The sequence below is a fragment of the Sander lucioperca genome, chromosome 1 (genome assembly GCF_008315115.2).
Source record: "Sander lucioperca isolate FBNREF2018 chromosome 1, SLUC_FBN_1.2, whole genome shotgun sequence".
NCBI classification, from domain to species: domain Eukaryota; kingdom Metazoa; phylum Chordata; class Actinopteri; order Perciformes; family Percidae; genus Sander; species Sander lucioperca.
In genome coordinates, this window is record NC_050173.1 from 36,846,154 (window position 1) to 36,864,570 (window position 18,417).

The window sequence follows — 18,417 nt, forward strand, 5'->3', positions numbered from 1 at the left end:
AAATATATACAATTTGGAAATAAAATGTACAACTGTTTCAATAGATATAAATAGACTAGATATAGATAAACTTAATGTGCAAGTTGGGGAGTAAAAATGTACAACTGTTTCACTAGTAATGATAGGATGTAGATAAACCTATTGTGCAAGGTTGTGCAAGGTGCATTCAGTGCAGTTGTGATGTATATGAGTCTTATCTCACACTCAGTGATGAAGTGTTAAAAAGTTTAATTGCCTGTGGTAGGAATGATTTCCTGTAGCGGTCCGTGCGACATCGAAGCTGTGGGAGCCTCTTAGAGAAGGTGCTCCTCTGTTGGACCAGTGTGGGGTGGAGAGGGTGGTCGGGGTTATCCATGATAGATAACAGTTTGTTCAGTGACCTCCTCTCCACCACAGCTTCAAAAGTGTCCTGTTTGCAGCCAATAACGGAGCCAGCCTTCCTGATCAGTTTGTTCAGCCTGTTTGTGTCGCTGGCTCCGATGCTGCTGCCCCAGCAGATGGCGGAGGAGAACAGAGCGCTGGCCACAACAGACTGGTAGAACATCTCCAACATTCTGCTGCACACGTTGAAGGATCTCAGCTTCCTCAGGAAATAGAGTCTGCTTATCCCCTTCTTGTAAACAGCAGTGCTGTTGATTTTCCAGTTCAGCCTGTTGTCGATGTTGACACCCAGGTATTGAATACACTGGAGAAATCGAAAAATGTGATTCTCACAGTGCTGCCACCGCCATCCAGGTGCAAATGAGCTCGCTGCAGAAGATAGATGACAGCATCGTCCACTACCAGACGAGGCTGGTAGGCAAACTGTAGAGGGTCCAGAGAAGATCTCTCCTGCGGCCTCAGGTGGGCCAAGACCAGCCTCTCCAGCACCTTCATCACATGGGATGTGAGAGCCACTGGGCGGTAGTCCTTGAGGCCAGATGGAGTCGACTTCTTAGGGACCGGGACAAGGCAGGACGTCTTCCACAGCAGCGGCACCCTCTGCAGGCTCAGGCTCAGGTTGAAGACATACTGGAGAACACCAGACAGCTGACTGGCGCAAGGCACAGGCAGCCTTGCGCTGGAGAAACCTCTCCAGCTGTCTCCTCACCTGTCCAGGAGTGAATGAAAAGCAGGGGGGGTGCTTGAAGTGTCTGTGGGGGGAGATGAGATGTGCTGTAGTTGTGGGGGGAGTGGGCAGACCACAGGGGCGTGAGGGGGGAGGTGTGGGAACAAGAGAGGGAGTGTGGGGGGTTGGTGGAGTGGTAGAAGAGGCAGGGGATGGCTGTGAGCTAAACCTGTTAAAGTAACAGTTTAGCTCGTTTGCTCTCTCATGGCTGCCTGGTGTTGGTCTTCTTCTACCCCCACACCTGGTGATCTCTTTCATCCCTGTCCACACCTCCCTCATATTGTTCTCCTGTAGACTGGCCTCCAGCTTCCTCCTGTAGGAGTTTTTACATTCCCTCAGTTTATCCCGTACCTTGTGCTGTACTCCCCTCAGCTCCTGTCTGTCCCATGACCTGAAAGCTTTCTTCTTCTCATTCAGAAGAACTTTAAGGTCACTGGTGATCCACGGCTTGTGAGTGGGAAGGCAACGTACAGTCCGGGAGGGCATGGTGATGTTCTCACAGAATTTGATGTATTCTGTGATGCAGTCTGTCATATTATTGATGTCCTCCCCATGTGGTTCACAAAGCACGTCCCAGTCTGTAGACTCAAAACAGTCCTGCAGTGCCTCCTCAGCCTCCTGAGTCCACCTCCTGTACAAGAGGAACATACTCAGGAGCAGTGTTTGGAATAACGCCGTTTAAAAGAACGGCGTTAGGTAACAACGTTATTTTTTCAGTTACAGGGTAATCTAACGAATTACTTTTCCCGTCGTTACAACGCCGTTAACATTACTGGACGTTAAATGCGGTGCGTTACTATGCATTGATTGAATAAACTGTGTAATCCGAACGCACCCCTGGCTCACAACTAGTTAGGAGGTGGGTTAATAACGAGGTAAGCGATTATGATTGGCTAAGGCAGAGTCATGTTTCATGGTAGCCAATCAGAGCCAGTGTTTTTACACACATGCCAGCACGCACCACACACACACACACACAACAGCTAAACAGAGATTCGATGAAGGAGCAGAGATGGCGAGTCAGGAGCAATCCGATGAAAAGTTGGCATTTTCAAGGTAGAGATATAAGCACTACTTCAAATTCATTGTGGTCAAAGGCAAGAACGTGCATGTAATGTGTACATTATGTCCAGGAGCGAAGACTTTGTCGACATCCGTTGTAAACAACTCTAATTTAATGAAGCATCTCACAACGACACAAGCATCTACAAAGCTAGTGGCCAAAAACACTGATACCTCCACCACAGATGATAGCTCGCCATCCACTAGCAAAGAAGGACTCGGAGCAAAGTCCTCCAAGCAGCAAAAGCTAGAGCTTTTTGCCTCACAACAAAAAAACTGCTCAAAAAAATCCAAATTCTTTGAGCAACTTTTTTTTTTTTTTTAACAGTAACTCAAATAGTTAATTTCCCTGGTAACGAGTTACTTTTATCATAGAGTAATTCAGTTACTAACTCAGTTACTTTTTGGAACAAGTAGTGAGTAACTATAACTAATTACTTTTTTAAAGTAACGTTCCCAACACTGCTCAGGAGACAGCAAGACAAGGTTGTGATCTGATTTGCCAAGGGGGGGAAGGGCAGTGGCACCGTATGCATCCTTGGCATTAGCATACAGGAGGTCCAGAGTTTTATGGTCTCTTGTGGGGCAGTTAACATATTGATGAAAGTCCGGGAGGGATATATCCAGTGAAACATGATTAAAATCCCCAGTGATAACCATGAAGGCATTGGGCTGTTGCGTCTGAAGTTGTGAGACAGTGGTGTGGATGACGTCAGCAGCTGCCTCCGCATCAGCAGATGGTGGAATGTACAAATGATAACTATGGCGGACGTAAACTCCCTCGGGAGATAATAAGGGCGAAACCCCACAGCCAGCAGTTCAATGTCCGGGCTACAGAAACGTTCCTTCACATTCACATGTCCAGGATTGCACCACTTTTCACTCACATACAGTGCAACCCCCCCTCCTTTCTTCTTACCGCTTTCTGTAACGTCCCTGTCCGCCCGAACCGTCAGAAAGCCGGGTACGGCCACGCCATGGTCCGGGAAGGGTTGGCTGAGGATGAGGGATTCAATGGTTGCCTAGGGGAAAAAAACAAAAAACTGCAACTGCAACTGGTCTGATCAGGGCGTCTTCAACAAGAAAGGCAGTGTGCCTCAGGGCCTTATGCTAATGAAAACAGATCCTTTTTAATTAAATGATAATATATTTTGTGATCACATTTGGTTAAAAGGTCAAAGAAGAAAAAAACAGAAGGTTAGCTGATTCTAGGGGCATTAGGGACTGTACCAAACTTATTGGGGTTGAGAGCTTGACTCCATCTTATATCTCATATATCCTCTGCATAGGGCAAAGCACATCTTTATGACCCACTGCAAAATATAAAGCCATTAAAGCCATCCCAACAATTTATCTCTGCGGTGAGAAAAAATAAATGACCATCCCTGTTAAACTCCATTTAGTATACAAATCCTTCCCAATTTAATGACCCTCTCCCTCCTGAATAATGTTTATACAGTCCCTTTTGACAATAACTGAGGACATCTGAAATAACAAACTCTTACACAGTGCTTCAGTAGATGCACCATCATGTTAGACGAGCCTATTTTTTTGATGCAGTGATTTTGTTTTGCAGCATGAGCACTGTCTTTTCTGAAGCTTATAGTCATGGTAGATTGACCAAGTATTTGCTCCACTGATATGTGCAGACAGCAGAACACATTCAGTTTGAGCTTTCAATATAGGCTCAATAAAAAAAATATGGTTTCTTAATGATACCCTGTTCTTACAAACTTAGTACAGGTTCCACTTCACAGCAGTTATAAATGTTGCTCCTTAATTTACAATATAATGTAAAATCCATTCAACAAGATTGCCTTCTTTTCTGTAGATTTTCACTGTGCTCAACATTTAAAAAGGTCCTCAGACTGTGTTTCTGTGACCCTCTCTGTGTAAAAGCTTTCTCTGGATGACCAGTAGGCTAGATGGCCTCGAGCTCTTTAGTGGGCCAAACCTGTTATGATGCAATGCTTTTACCACTTTCCCTTGAGACTTGACTTTTAAAGAGTTCAAGGCAGTGCCCTTAGAAGTAAAAACATATTAAGTCCTAGTTCATGTTACAGAACTACTCAGGTTTACACTGTTGTGCTGTACAGTATGTCAGAGGACTCATGTCCCCAGTGTGCTGAGGGCCACCTAAAGATTTCTAGATTTACAGTACATAATTTATAAATATATGGCAGTGCCTTCAGGTAAGGTAGATGGCTAGAGGGACAATGAACAGGCCCTAGCTGATCCATGACAGAGAGGAACTAATGCAAAAAAGGGACAGCTATGTATGTAAGCTCTCACTCCCACATACACAATGTTGTTGTTGCTTGAGTGCAGACTTGTTAAGTTTATCTCATTCTACTCGGCCTCTGCCTGTTTGTGTTCCATCATACTCTAATGGTTTTCTGTTGGTGGCCTATTGCTTGTTACACTTTCAAAACCATCCACTTGCCCTTCAGACTGCATTCCCACCTGTTTTTTAAAGAGACATGCAGGAGCCATGGCGCTCCCTGCCAACATTTCTGTCTTTAAGAGGCTGTAATAGTCTGGGGTTTAAAGCTAGAGTGGAGATACTGGTATCATATGAAACTAGATGACCTAATCCATTGGTACCAACCATGCCATGCTAGCTTGTTAGTAATGGGGCTAAATAACTGCGGGAAAAACTGGCATGGCCATTTTTAAAGGGGGCCATTGACCTCTCACCTCAAGATATCTTCCCTTTACAGACGTGTGCTATGATAATCCCATGCAGTTTGGGGCAAAAACCATGCAGTTCTTTGCATGCAGAATGAATGTGTTATTTCCGCCTATTCTAAAAATGGTTAATTTGAATATATCTGCATACTGGAGTCCCTAAACAGTCTTGGAGTTGCATAAATTGGTCTGACTCGAAAGCTGAGACCCTTGTGGTTTAATGAACCCAATTGTATCCATGTGTGATGATGTTAGCCCCATTGTAGCCATTTCATTGTAATGAGACCCTTTTCCTAAACTTGACATCACTGCTTAAAATGACGTGTTGTGACCTTGAGGATAATCATAGCCTCATAAAACTGTACAACCCCAGACTAGAGACCTAGTGCATTCAGAGGATGTATGGCGTTCCTAGGTATATTGACAATAAGCTGGTTTCTCAGCAGTTTTCAGAACAGAAGTGCTAGCCATCCACAAATGAAGTAGGCACCTAACCCAAACACAATGTTTATTACAGCTTTATGACTAGCAAAACCTGACACAACATGCTACGCTGCATCTCAAATTAATCTTCAGGTTCCCAGCTTTTAGATGATGCATACCACGTCTATGTGTCAACTACTGTTAACCTGCTAAACAACCCCCCCCCCCCCCCCCCAAAGATCCCCTGTACTCCCCTAAAATAGAGACAAAAATGGCTCTATGTGGGTTTCAGAGGGTTTTAACACGCGTCTTGTGTAGTTGGTTGAATAAAAACCTGGAGCATTTACCCCACTGGTGCGGTTCGTTTGGGCAGGTGTGAACACAGCAATCACACTCGGTGCGAAATAAAACAACCGGTCGAGACCACCTTGAGGTGGAGAATTGTATTAAAAGTAGTGGATGCAAGACTCATGTATTACATATTGTATTGCAGAGACATTGTTTACATGGGCTGCTGCATTTACATGAAAAAGATCTCTTTTCATGACTAATTGGTAGGTAAATTTTTTTAAATTCTTGTTAAATCTATATTCCAATAAGAAAGGAGGGCGGGACGATGAAGACAAGCAGAAGAGTTAAAGGATTTTAAGCTGTGTGATAACTGATATGTGGACGGTGCAAATAGTCTGCTGCTTAATACTACTTACTTAAAACTTTATTGTTGGCAACACTCAATGTAAGAAAATGAGACAGACAAAGGTTAAGCTGATTATTTGCAATCAAAAGAGTATTTCAAATCAAATCACCAGCAGCCGGATGTAGCTGTCTTCTGTATTGCGGTGCTTTGTTGTAAGCCACAGCAAAGTACGGCTGAATAATAATAACAGTCATTTACTCAGCACAGAGTATCTAAGTGGTGGTGGTGTGGGGGAGTATTTTGGGCACTGTTTGACATTATAAGAGAACAGGGGAGAGTACACTGAAAGACATGATTAGTCACAGGTTTTCTGGCTGCTGACGTAAACTCCTTATGCTGGTCACAGGGTACGTTCATGTAATACAGGACAGATTCCAGTGCTGAGGTGAGTGGGCTGTAAAAGATACTATGATGTACGCACTTACAAAACATTAACAGTTATGTTTAGATTGAATAGTTCATGGAAAGTGCCTCTGGACTTTTCATTGGTGTTGGTAAACATGGAGAATGACTTTCTCTCTCTCCTTTATATTTAACTATTGAAGTGTGTGCTCTTCATGAAACATCATTACAGATTAATGTAACAGAACTCTGCCAGCTGGACAAAAACTACTTTGAGACCAAAGCAAAGCCTGAATCTCTTGTTTCTACATCAATAAAAGCAATACCCTTACAATTGTTTTAGTGGACCGTGATTGATAATGCACTATTCTAAAAATACCTATTTCATGAAGTTGGCTTTCCTAAGTGCACGAAACAATTAGCTAACGTTCTAACTGTGACGAAGTAATGAGAAACAATACAACGCACAGTACAACTACAGTGTATATTAATGTTATTTGAGATATGTTTTAGAAAAGGAGTCATTTGTTCACGGTGTTTTATTGTTGGGAGAACTGTGGTGGTTTAATTATGTGTCTGGATTATTGGTTTAATGGTTCATTTGTTGGATCATCTTGTAAAATGGCAATATTCTCTTAGAAATGCAATGTTTACCACAAGTGTGCTGTATTTGAGTGATTGATGAGATTTCCATTTTGTCAAGTATTATTCCAGATGAAGAATAAAGGACCAAAAGCTTGCCTTTTTCATTCAATAAATGCATGGACCTTAACGTGCAGTCTTTCTTTGTCAATATGTAAAGGGGTACTCAAACAATTTAGTACATCGCTTAATTAATTAAGGTGGAGGACTCACAAGAGATAGATTAAAAAAGAATGGTCAAATTTGAAGCAGCGAGGCCGAGATATCCGGACTTTTAGTGCCTAGTATGGGTCAAGCTCCAAATACACTAGATCCTACAATTCCATTTTACACTGTCTTTCATCAGACCCTAGCCTGCGTTATATACCATTAGGTACTTTAGTCTATAACACTGTATCATATTTCAGAAGCTGATCCTATGTTTTGTATAGACAATCTTAATTTGCAAAGTAACAAGTAACTGTAGCTGTGTTCAATTAATGGAAATACTCAACATACACTCTAAGTACCAAAGTATAAAATGTGTACATAAGTACAGTACATGAGAAAATGTACTGTACTTCCCTTGTGTCAGAAGTTATTTCAGGCAGCATTACAAAGTGTATTCCAAAAAGGTTGAATCGATTAAGACTGTAGTCTCACAAGATTGTTTTGTTTGCAATTTAATGTATCTCCCAGGATAATAAAGTGGATGTGGAATCTGATATTTTCTTACAGATCTACAGTGTGAAGCTTAAACCTTAAGCTTTTTGAGACGCAAACAAGCGCAAGGCAAGCTCTGAATCCCAATGCCTGAAGGGGACATCGGCAAATAAATAATTGATTCATCCGACTTCAACTTACCCTTACTTTTATTTCTTAAAATCAAATAAACAAGCTGCATTTTATGTGTACGAAGAACATCCTGCTGATTAGCTAGTAAAACAGCAAGCAGTTTTATGACATGGCAGTTGCCTTCTTGCGTAAAATAAATTATTTATTTGGCTCCCCATATGTTGTTAGCTTGACAACAACTGACTGGTACACTGATGGCTCAGCCCGAGATAAAGAATTATCTTGGTAATTTGGATAATTCCGAAGACAAGCATATTCAAGTTTCCCAAGATTGCAGCCAATTTTACCTTGTCTCTGAGATGTGCAAGAAATTAGAAATTGGTAATCATCCAACAACCCCCCTCCCCCTACCCATCAGCACCACAGACTCTCTCACACACACAAGACAATAAATAATAAGGATCCTTCCTGATTTTGAGAGAAGACTACATTAATTAGCTGCCCGCCTTCCTATTTATTGTCCTCCTTAGGCTCTCTTTTCCCTCTGTATTCATTAGGGAATCATGTATGATTGTCCTGAGGTGTAAACATCCAGCTGCAAAGTAAATCATCGTAATGAGCCTAGTAGGTCTGTGGAACTGGCCCTCAGGGGAAAATAATCTGTAAAGCTTCTGTAGGTTATCGGTGAGCATTATTTAGGTTCATTCTGAAGTACAAGGTATTTAAAAGGCTAATGGGGCACATGGTATGAACAGATAATACTCAAGTTTCTGCAGTTGTCAGCTTATAAAATACGCTGTTGTGAACATCATCTGATTTGTGTAGGTGGAAAAGAAATTCCAATTTTGGCAGCTGAGGGGCTTTTTGACATTTTGTTTCCAGCAGTAAATGGGATTTATATTCAGAGAAAGGGGGTGTCGCTTAAACATTTTTTTTTACATTGTTTTGACATTGTGGGGCTTGTGTAGAGCACTGGTGGTCCCAAAGTAGTAACATTAGCACCACATGTAGCCGCGGGAGGGAGGAGGACACCAAGGACATGTTTTTGACCTTATCTTGTTTGTTAGTTAGCAGAATATCTAAAAACTCCTTTTAGAGATTTCAATGAAAGTGTATAACTACAGCAATAGCGCCATCATTTGTCCATTTACAAACCTCTTTATGTTTAGGCTCATAACTCCTGAACTGTGAGGCATAAAATCCTGGAGTCCTTGCTCTAAGACAAATCTATCAATATTTCCAAAGATACTAATATAGAGATTTTTTAGTATAACAGGTTTATGGCCAAAACCTGGTCTTCAAATATTGTCAAATTTTTGATACGGCATACCATTTTACCACAACCATTTGCCAAATGCTTGTGGGTGTGGCCTGTTTGACATAAACTGCTGAAAATCTTAAAACAGGCTGAGCGACTGCAACTAGTGATGTCGTGAATGAGTCGGCGGCTCTATGAACCGGCTGCTTTAAGTGAACAATGGGAGCCGGTTCACGTCTAAGAGCCGTAATAGGATCATCCTATAACATATTTGTTGTTATATCATACAAATCAAATATAAATATATACATGTCTGTATAGAGTTATGTTATTTTTATAATTGTTATTTTTATAATTATAACTATGTATAAATATATAGTTATTCTTGACATATCACAATTTTTAACCATCAATATGAATATTTCCATGTATTGCAGATGAAGAATCTTTTTCTTGCAACAAATAAGAAAGCAACTGACAGGAAGTCACATGTGTATACAGTCTTTGATGTTTTTACAATATTTAAGGATTTTATACCAAACACATGCAAAATGAAATTGCAACTCTTTTTTATGCTTTGCAGTTAAATCAGAATGACATATTCCAAAGTCGTGACATGTGCAGTTACTACATCGTCACATTTAAATAAGAAAATAAATTGTAGTGATATGAGTGGCTGTATGTTCTCCTCATTGCTCCGCCATTATTTTACAGTATGTTTCACTCTCAACAGTTTCCACTGGCTCCTCCATAGAGTGCTGTTCTACTGCATGCATATTCACAAATGAAGTCCACTTTCTTTCTTTCTCTCTCTCTCTCTCTCTCTCTCTCTCTCTCTCTCTCTCTCTCTCTCTCTCTCTCTCTCCTTCAATTTCCACAGACACTGTGGTGCCTGCAGACCTGTCAACCTCTCACTCCCAGAGTGAGCAAAAACTGGCTGCAGAGAACAACCCCTGGGACTAACTATCTTAATTAGCAAGTATTCCTGTTTCCAAAGTGATGCATGCCACCGCAGAGGGCACAGTGAGAAAAGGCCAACCCGCAGCTTTCCATTAAAAGCTTAACCAGGTTAGGAGCTAGCAAGAACATCTAACAGCATGGTGATCAAAGACATAACACACAAATCAACACACACCATTTACGCTTAAAAAAAAAAAGCAGATTTATTATGGATATCCAAATTCAAATAGCTTTTACTTTCATCCATTCACATGCATCCTACAGTTCCATCAGTGCCATCAGCCATGTGTTATCTAGTAAAGGAAAAAGCCGAAGCACCTGCTCTTATAACCATAAAGCCTTTGATGGCATTAGGATGCATATTGACAATGCAGGACCCTGAGCAATTACAGGCCTTATCTTCCTGCCTGACAAACAGTCCGCTTCATTATGGGCTTTTAGCTGAAAACCTTACCTCAGCCTTTCCTATTGAATCATCACTGCTAATGCAGAAAATGAAACAACTAAGAGGTTTGTTAAATATATCTGAATTGTTTAACCATAATTTCCCTCCTTGATAGTCCTTTTAAAGCTTCCATTAGTGAGTGGATGCAGTGAATGACAATTGAAGAAAGGACATTGGGGGATGCAGAGGAGGAGGAATATGTAATGCATTAACTTCTGAAGGAAAGCAGGGAGGATGGTGGTTTGCAATTATTTCAAGCATGAGACAATTACTAGAAATAAAATGGACTCCTTTACTGTGTGTAAAGAAAGCAATAATAAATATTACAGTTTTGGCTATTTATTAATTGATTGATTGATGTATCCCTTTGTGTCAGGAAAAACTCTTGTGCATACAGACTACATCATGGCAAATTCCAGAGGTGCTAGTTTCAGCAGCAGGTTGTCCTGGGTAAAAACTAATGCACTGCATGTCTTGATTACAGAAACACTAAAATTGTATATTTAATGTTCGCTATAAGTGTTTAAATTTAATGGGGAGACTGTTTTAAATGAGGGTGCTTGTTTTTCTCCTCAAAGTACCCCTTACGTTGCACTCAAATTGTCCACCTTTGTAAGTAAGTGCAACTTAAGGTCTAATCCACATTAATTAAAGAAAGATTCAGAAATGTACTCATATTTTGAAGCTTATGTGAAGAGAGTGTATTCCGGTAGCACAGCTGTCCATGGTGCTGAAACAGCTCGACAAGACAGTTTGCAGTCAACAGTGCTGAGACATCTCCACCACAGTTTCCTGTCCATGGTTCTGAAACATCGCCACCACAGTTTGCTGTAAATGGCGCTGAAACATCTCCACCACACAGTTTGCTGTCCATGGTGCTGAAACAGCTCGACAAGACAGTTTGCTGTCAACGGTGCTGAAACCTCTCCACCAGACAGTTTGCTGTCCATGGTGCTGAAACATCAACACATAGTTTGCTGTCAACGGTGCTGAAACATCTCCACCACACAGTTTGCTGTCAACGGTGCTGAAACATCACCACACAGTTTGCTGTCCATGGTGCTGAAATAGCTCGACAAGACAGTTTGCAGTCAACGGTGCTGAAACATTTCCACCACAGTTTCCTGTCCATGGTGCTGAAACATCTCCACCACACAGTTTGCTGTCAACGGTGCTGAAACATCTCCACCACACAGTTTGCTGTCCATGGTGCTGGAATATCACTACACAGTTTGCTGTCCATGGTGCTGAAACATCTCAACTACACAGTTTGCTGTCAATGGTGCTAAAACATCACCACACAGTTTCCTGTCCATGGTGCTGAAACATCTCCACCACAGTTTCCTGTCCATGGTGCTGAAACATATCCACCACAGTTTGCTGTCCATGGTGCTGAAACATCACCACACAGTTTGCTGTCCATGGTGCTTAAACAGCTCGACAAGACAGTTTGCAGTCAACGGTGCTGAAACATTTCCACCACAATTTCCTGTCCATGGTGCTGAAACATTTCCACCACAATTTCCTGTCCATGGTGCTGAAACATTTCCACCACAGTTTCCTGTCCATGGTGCTGAAACATCTCCACCACACAGTTTGCTGTAAACGGTGCTGAAACATCTCCACCACACAGTTTGCTGTAAACGGTGCTGAAACATCTCCACCACACAGTGTGCTGTCCATGGTGCTGAAATAGCTCAACAAGACAGTTTGCAGTCAACGGTGCTGAAACATCTCCACCAGACAATTTGCTGTCCATGGTGCTGAAATATCTCCACCACACAATTTGCTGTCAACGGTGCTGAAACATCTCCACCACACAGTTTGCTGTCCATGGTGCTGAAACATCTCAACTACACAGTTTGCTGTCAACGGTGCTGAAACATCACCACAGTTTCCTGTCCATGGTGCTGAAACATCTCCACCACAGTTTCCTGTCCATGGTGCTGAAACATCACCACACAGTTTGCTGTCCATGGTGCTTAAACAGCTCGACAAGACAGTTTGCAGTCAACGGTGCTGAAACATCTCCCCCAGGCAGTTTGCTGTCCATGGTGCTTAAACAGCTCAACAAGACAGTTTACAGTCAACGGTGCTGAAACATCACCACACAGTTTGCTGTCCATGGTGCTGAAACATCACCACACAGTTTGCAGTCAACGGTGCTGAAACATTTCCACCACAATTTGCTGTCAACGGTGCTAAAACATCACCACACAGTTTCCTGTCCATGGTGCTGAAACATCTCCACCACACAGTTTGCTGTCCATGGTGCAGGACTATCACCACACAGTTTACTGTCCATGGTGCTGAAATAGCTCGACAAGACAGTTTGCAGTCAACGGTGCTGAAACATCACCACAGAGTTTGCTGTCCATGGTGCTGAAACATCTCCACCACACAGTTTGCTGTAAACGGTGCTGAAACATCTCCACCACAAAATTTGCTGTCCATGGTGCTGGAATATTACTACACAGTTTGCTGTCCATGGTGCTGAAACATCTCCACCAGATAGTTTGCTGTCAACGGTGCTGAAACATCTCCACCAGACAGTTTGCTGTCCATGGTGCTGAAACAGCTCAACAAAACAGTTTGCAGTCAACGGTGCTGAAACATCTCCACCACACAGCTTGCTGTCAACAGTGCTGAAACATCTCCATCACACAGTTTGCTGTCCATGGTGCTGAAACATCTCCACCAAACAGTTTGCTGTCCATGGTGCTGAAACATCTCCGCCACACAGTTTTCTGTCAACAGTGCTGAAACATCTCCACCACACAGTTTGCTGCCCATGGTGCTGAAACATCACCACAGTTTGCTGTCCATGGTGCTGAAACATCTCCACCAGACAGTTTGCTGTCCATGGTGCTGAAACAGCTCGACAAAACAGTTTTCTGTCAACAGTGCTGAAACTTCTCCATCACAGTTTGCTGTCAGTTTGCTATGAGACGTCTCATGATGTTTCCATAGCAACACAGTGGGTGCCAGCCTTGTGGGTGTAGTGTTGATATATGTTGATGTGTACAATGTGCTACCCATTAATTAAATATGACAAATGTTCAAAGATAACAGTATGTTTCTAGCTTTGGGTTTTTTCATTTTGCCCACATCCTAGCTGATCTTGCTTAAATGTAAAGGTTAAAATGGACACCGAAGTATGTTTGTAGATACAGTAAGCATCAGGTGTGTATGATATGATCAGACTTCTAAGACAGCACAGAGTCCAGGCTGTGTTTGTCCTGGCCACAGATATGACCTCAGTGGAGAGGTGTAAAGGAAAAGGAGGCAGAGAAGAGAAGGTGTAGACAGACACTGTTTGCACAGGACAAATATGAAGGGTTACAATGTGTGTCCTGGTAGAGAGGGGAACTGAGAGGGTAAGGAATGCAGAAAGGGTTTTGAAAGAAAATATTCTGGATGAAATGGACAAAGGGTCAGGCTCTGTGTACTGATAATACAAGTCAGATGGTGGATGGAGGGCAGAAGGAGATGAGGTTTAAAGTAAGAGGATATGAATCAGTAGAAAAAATGAGGAAAATAGGCACCTTTTACTTGAGTGGAAGCAATTGTGGTGAAAGAGGGATGAGCCGAAGGGACAGAAAGGTAAGCAGCCTTGTAAACAACTGATTAATCCGTGGAACCAGGTAAAAGGGCCTGACTATTGGACACTTACAGAATTCAACAGAGCACAGCACCCAGCAAGATATTCAATGATCAGTTGGCTGCATCTGAAACTAATTAGAATTTACTTGACTAAAGCAAATGTCTTCTCAGAAGAAAAAAACGGTAGCACTTCAAATTACGGCTCGGTAATAAGATGGTAATAGTGGGGTAACAATATGATAATAAAGAGGTAATATATAGGTAATAACATGTAATTATCAAAGTAATAACTGGGTAATACATCACAGTAATAAGACGTAATACTGAGGTAATAAGGTGATAAGACGGTAACAGATGTAATAACATGCAATTACCAATGAAATAAGTAGGAAAGGGTTCAATAATAACCATATGTATATCTGGGAAATGGTAATATAGTTATATTAATATTGTAATAACATGGTAATAATGGGGTAATATATGTTGATGTTTTCACAGTATTATAGGCTACTATCAGCGTAATATCTTCCAAATTAGATAAAACTTCTTGGAATTTAAAATTGGTAATTACCATATTATAATGCTGAAATTCATCCACCCTTTATGTTCCAAACATTTCGCTTTTGTTTCAAGGTAATACTTTACAAATTATATGTTTAATCTTGTGACTTCTTACCTGGAAACACATCTGGTAGTTTCTGTGTAACAACCATGAATCGGTGCCGCAAAATGCAAAACTGCCTGTTGCTATTGTATTACATGGTAATATTAGAATAACAGAGGTGTAGAGATTACCTGGAAATGCTTCTGGTGGTTTCTGTGTAATTTCCATGAATCAGTGGTGCAACATGCAAAACTGCCTGTTTCTATTTTATTACATGGTAATATTAGATTAAACAAATCATCCAAAGGTGCAGAGATTACCTGGAAATGCTTTTGGTAGTTCCAGGTAATCTCTGCAACTCTGTTCTTCTAATATTACCATGAAATGTGTCTTTTCCTGCATGCATGTAACCCTGTGCAATCTGACCAGCAGCTAAACACCTTCCACCATCAAGCACTGAAGACTGGGATTGTCGTAACTCATTTTATTTGACTTAGAAAGGGTGAAACTGGGAAATGAAACACAATGACCAGTTACTTACATACAGTATTGATGAGTCACAAACATTATACAATGATAATTGTAAAAACAATATAACTACACATCACTGTAATGCGGTAGTATATACAGTAGCTAACATGTAAGCTGAACTAAAGGAAATACGTAATGTATTGTTATACAGTGTACGTAGTATAACCTATATTGTTTATCTAAATAAACTAAAATATACTTATGTAGAGTTTGGTCCTGAAGAAAAGGACCAAAGTCTGAAGCTGAAACATCTGTGGTTTTGGAAATTGTGTAGAGTATGCAAACATAATAATAATCATAATAATCATACTAATAACAATAAAGAATCACAAGATGCTGTAGAGATTGTTTACTTTACTAATTCTTACAATGTGATACAGCCAAATGGTGCCACTGCCTTCAGTTTTTTCACTTCTGACTTTGCATTTGCTTTAAAAAATTGATTTCTTCCAAGAAAAACACAAGCATTGGATAGAAAAGTTAAGACAGTCTATGAAGGAGATTAACTGCCAAATCTTTACTGAGTAGAAAAAAAGAGTCTTCTACTAAGATATATCACTGGACTAATAAAATCTATGCACTGACTTGACTCCAGTTAATCAGTGGACTGGAAGGCTGCTGAAGTCCTTCTAGACTCATTCTCTGTAACTCTGACAACGTGCAATATATATATATATCTTTAGTACATAAAATGTATAATTGCCTTAATTTAGCATAACCAATGCACCTCCAATCTTCACACTGTATGCATGCACGTTTAAGGGGTATACTTGTTTTGTTCACTTTTAACTCTTATATTAGTACATGTGTTTTGATTTGTGATTATGTTCGCGACATGGGATTCTTTTAGTAATTGCTTGTGAATAAAATGTATTAGATGTGTGCTTGAGCATCAGAGATCAACCTGTAATATTGAACATGTTTTCTATATTAGCTATAGCCTATGGCAAATACTATCTAATACACTTTTAGACAACACCGGTAATTCTATTCCCGATGCAACTGGAATGACGCATAAAGGAGGTAAAAATCATGACGATGACATTATAATGAGGATTGACAAACTAAAATAAAATATATATACTGTATAAACGGGCACGTGATTGGTACTGAAACCTACTTTACCCTTTACATTCTTGCTAAGACTTCTAATTCTAAAGTGCAATTTTTACTTTGAAATGATTGTCTCATATTATACCATAGTAATAAATATACTTGTGCAACTTTTATTTTTGATATTTTTTCTCTGTCTCACTCTGCCGTTCTCTGCTTGCATCATTATCTGTAGATTAGTGAATGAGACAAGGTCAACAATGTATTCAAATGTAGGTTAGAGAGTCTTATATGGTACTATGGTATGAGAAGCCAGTCCCTGCTATGTGCAAGTTAATGAAACATTTACCCATACTACTACAAGAAGCTACACTGGGACTTGTTGGTGCTAATTAATATCCTCCTACTTTTATGTCAGATCTGATTCTTATCTTGGATTCTACATTTGACGTGTAGAAAATCCTCCTGGGTCAGTTGTAAAAAGCAGTGGTAGACTGGTATGTATGAGTTCTCCAGGTTCCAGCGAGTCTCCATCTCATTCTGCCTCCTGTGATCAAAGCTGCAGGCAGTCTGTCTTTGAAACGTACCATTTGTGCAATTATAAAATAAATGTGGGTGTTTTTGAGACCGTTAAAACTGGAACACTCTGTCTCTCCGTATTTAGAAAAGTGTGATGAAATATTAATTCGGGGCACTTTTTTAGTGATTGGAGTGTCATTAGTTAGCTCAATATCATATCATGAGACCTACATTTTATATCAATACAACAAATACACTACAAATCACGTCATGCCCTGGCACCCCATTATTATTATATCAGCTTTACTTGTATGCCAAAAACAGCACATACATGAGAACAAGAAAAAAATAGAAAAACACAAAATAATAAAAGGCATCATAGAGAGGGATTCCTTAAACATGCAATGAGTGCTGAGAGTGGATAAACACAACAAAAAGAAAAAAACAATTTAAATTAAAAGACATTATATTCAAAATACATATAAAATAAAATATCTGGACGGATACCAGTCGTCAATTAGTCTCTACCATGTTCATCATTACTGTCATAGCAGGAATTACCTGCAGGAATTATGACAACATATGACAATTACCTGCAATACCTGAATCTCAGTGCAGGGACATCATGTGTTGAGTCACTATGGACAGCAGCTACCACCTTAGGCATAAATAAATAAGAAGTTTCAACCTCAAAGGACACTGTTACTGCCGAGCTGCAGCCACAACCTGAAAGGAGAAAGGAAGAAGGCCCACACACTGCAGACTAACTTTTTAGCTTACTCCTACTCACACAAAGAGACATGCAGCAAGATGAATGAACAGGGTCACACAGACCATAAAAACAGGACACCAAAACTAAAATTGCATTGGCAAGAACCTGAACCTGTGAAATAATCATAACTCAGGAGTTAAACATAACAATATGAAGAGAATGACTTGAGCAAAGCTTTAAGGAAGGCTATATTAGCCTTATGGAGCAATGTTTTAATGAGTGGGCTGCTGTTTTGTTGTTCTCCTGCATGCAGAGGTCACATGTACTGTACAAGAGCACAGTTTGACACAATACACATTCCTGCCAATGGTTTTACATTATCCCACTTGTCTACAGGTGGCAGTAACGTGCCAACAAAGGCAGAGAAGAAAAAGACCGTAAATTAGTAAACATAAATGTGAACGATGCAGGGTCCAAAATCTACCAAAACCGGCTTTGCAATGTTTTATGAGAAAGGAAATGCATTCTACATATTTGTTAAGGATACACACAATCAGGGGTTGAAGTGGGCTGGAACAATCTGGAACGGCATTCGGGCTCCTTCAATTAATAAGTAAATTTATGTAATTATGCTACATTGACAGCAACCGGTCATATGGTAACTCAGGAGGCAACATGAATGCCTGCTTTGATGTAACCTTTTCTGATTTTACTGTATGTTATGTTTTATTCTTGTTCCTTGATGTAAAGCACTTTGGATACCTGCTGCTTGCCGTAAAGGGCTATATAAAAAAAATGTTGACTGATTGATTAATGTATGCAAAAAGCCTGATAAACATCAAGTGAGTTATCCAAGTAAGGGTCAGCACCGTTATCTGTAAGTGTTCTTGTGATCTCATTTCTAATTAGAGCAATCCCATGTTAAAAAACATAAAGGAGAGCCATCATTACAGACTACAGCACCAAACAGAAAATCCAGCATTTAGCCTTGCGAAA

General features: G+C 40.5%; 1 protein-coding gene across 4 annotated transcripts in view; it reads left to right on the forward strand.

Annotated features, from left to right (window-relative positions):
• The window catches only part of frmpd3 (FERM and PDZ domain containing 3), a 95,492-nt gene that overhangs the window by 21,330 nt on the left and 55,745 nt on the right, over positions 1–18,417 (forward strand). The gene's annotated exons all lie outside the window — the stretch shown is intronic.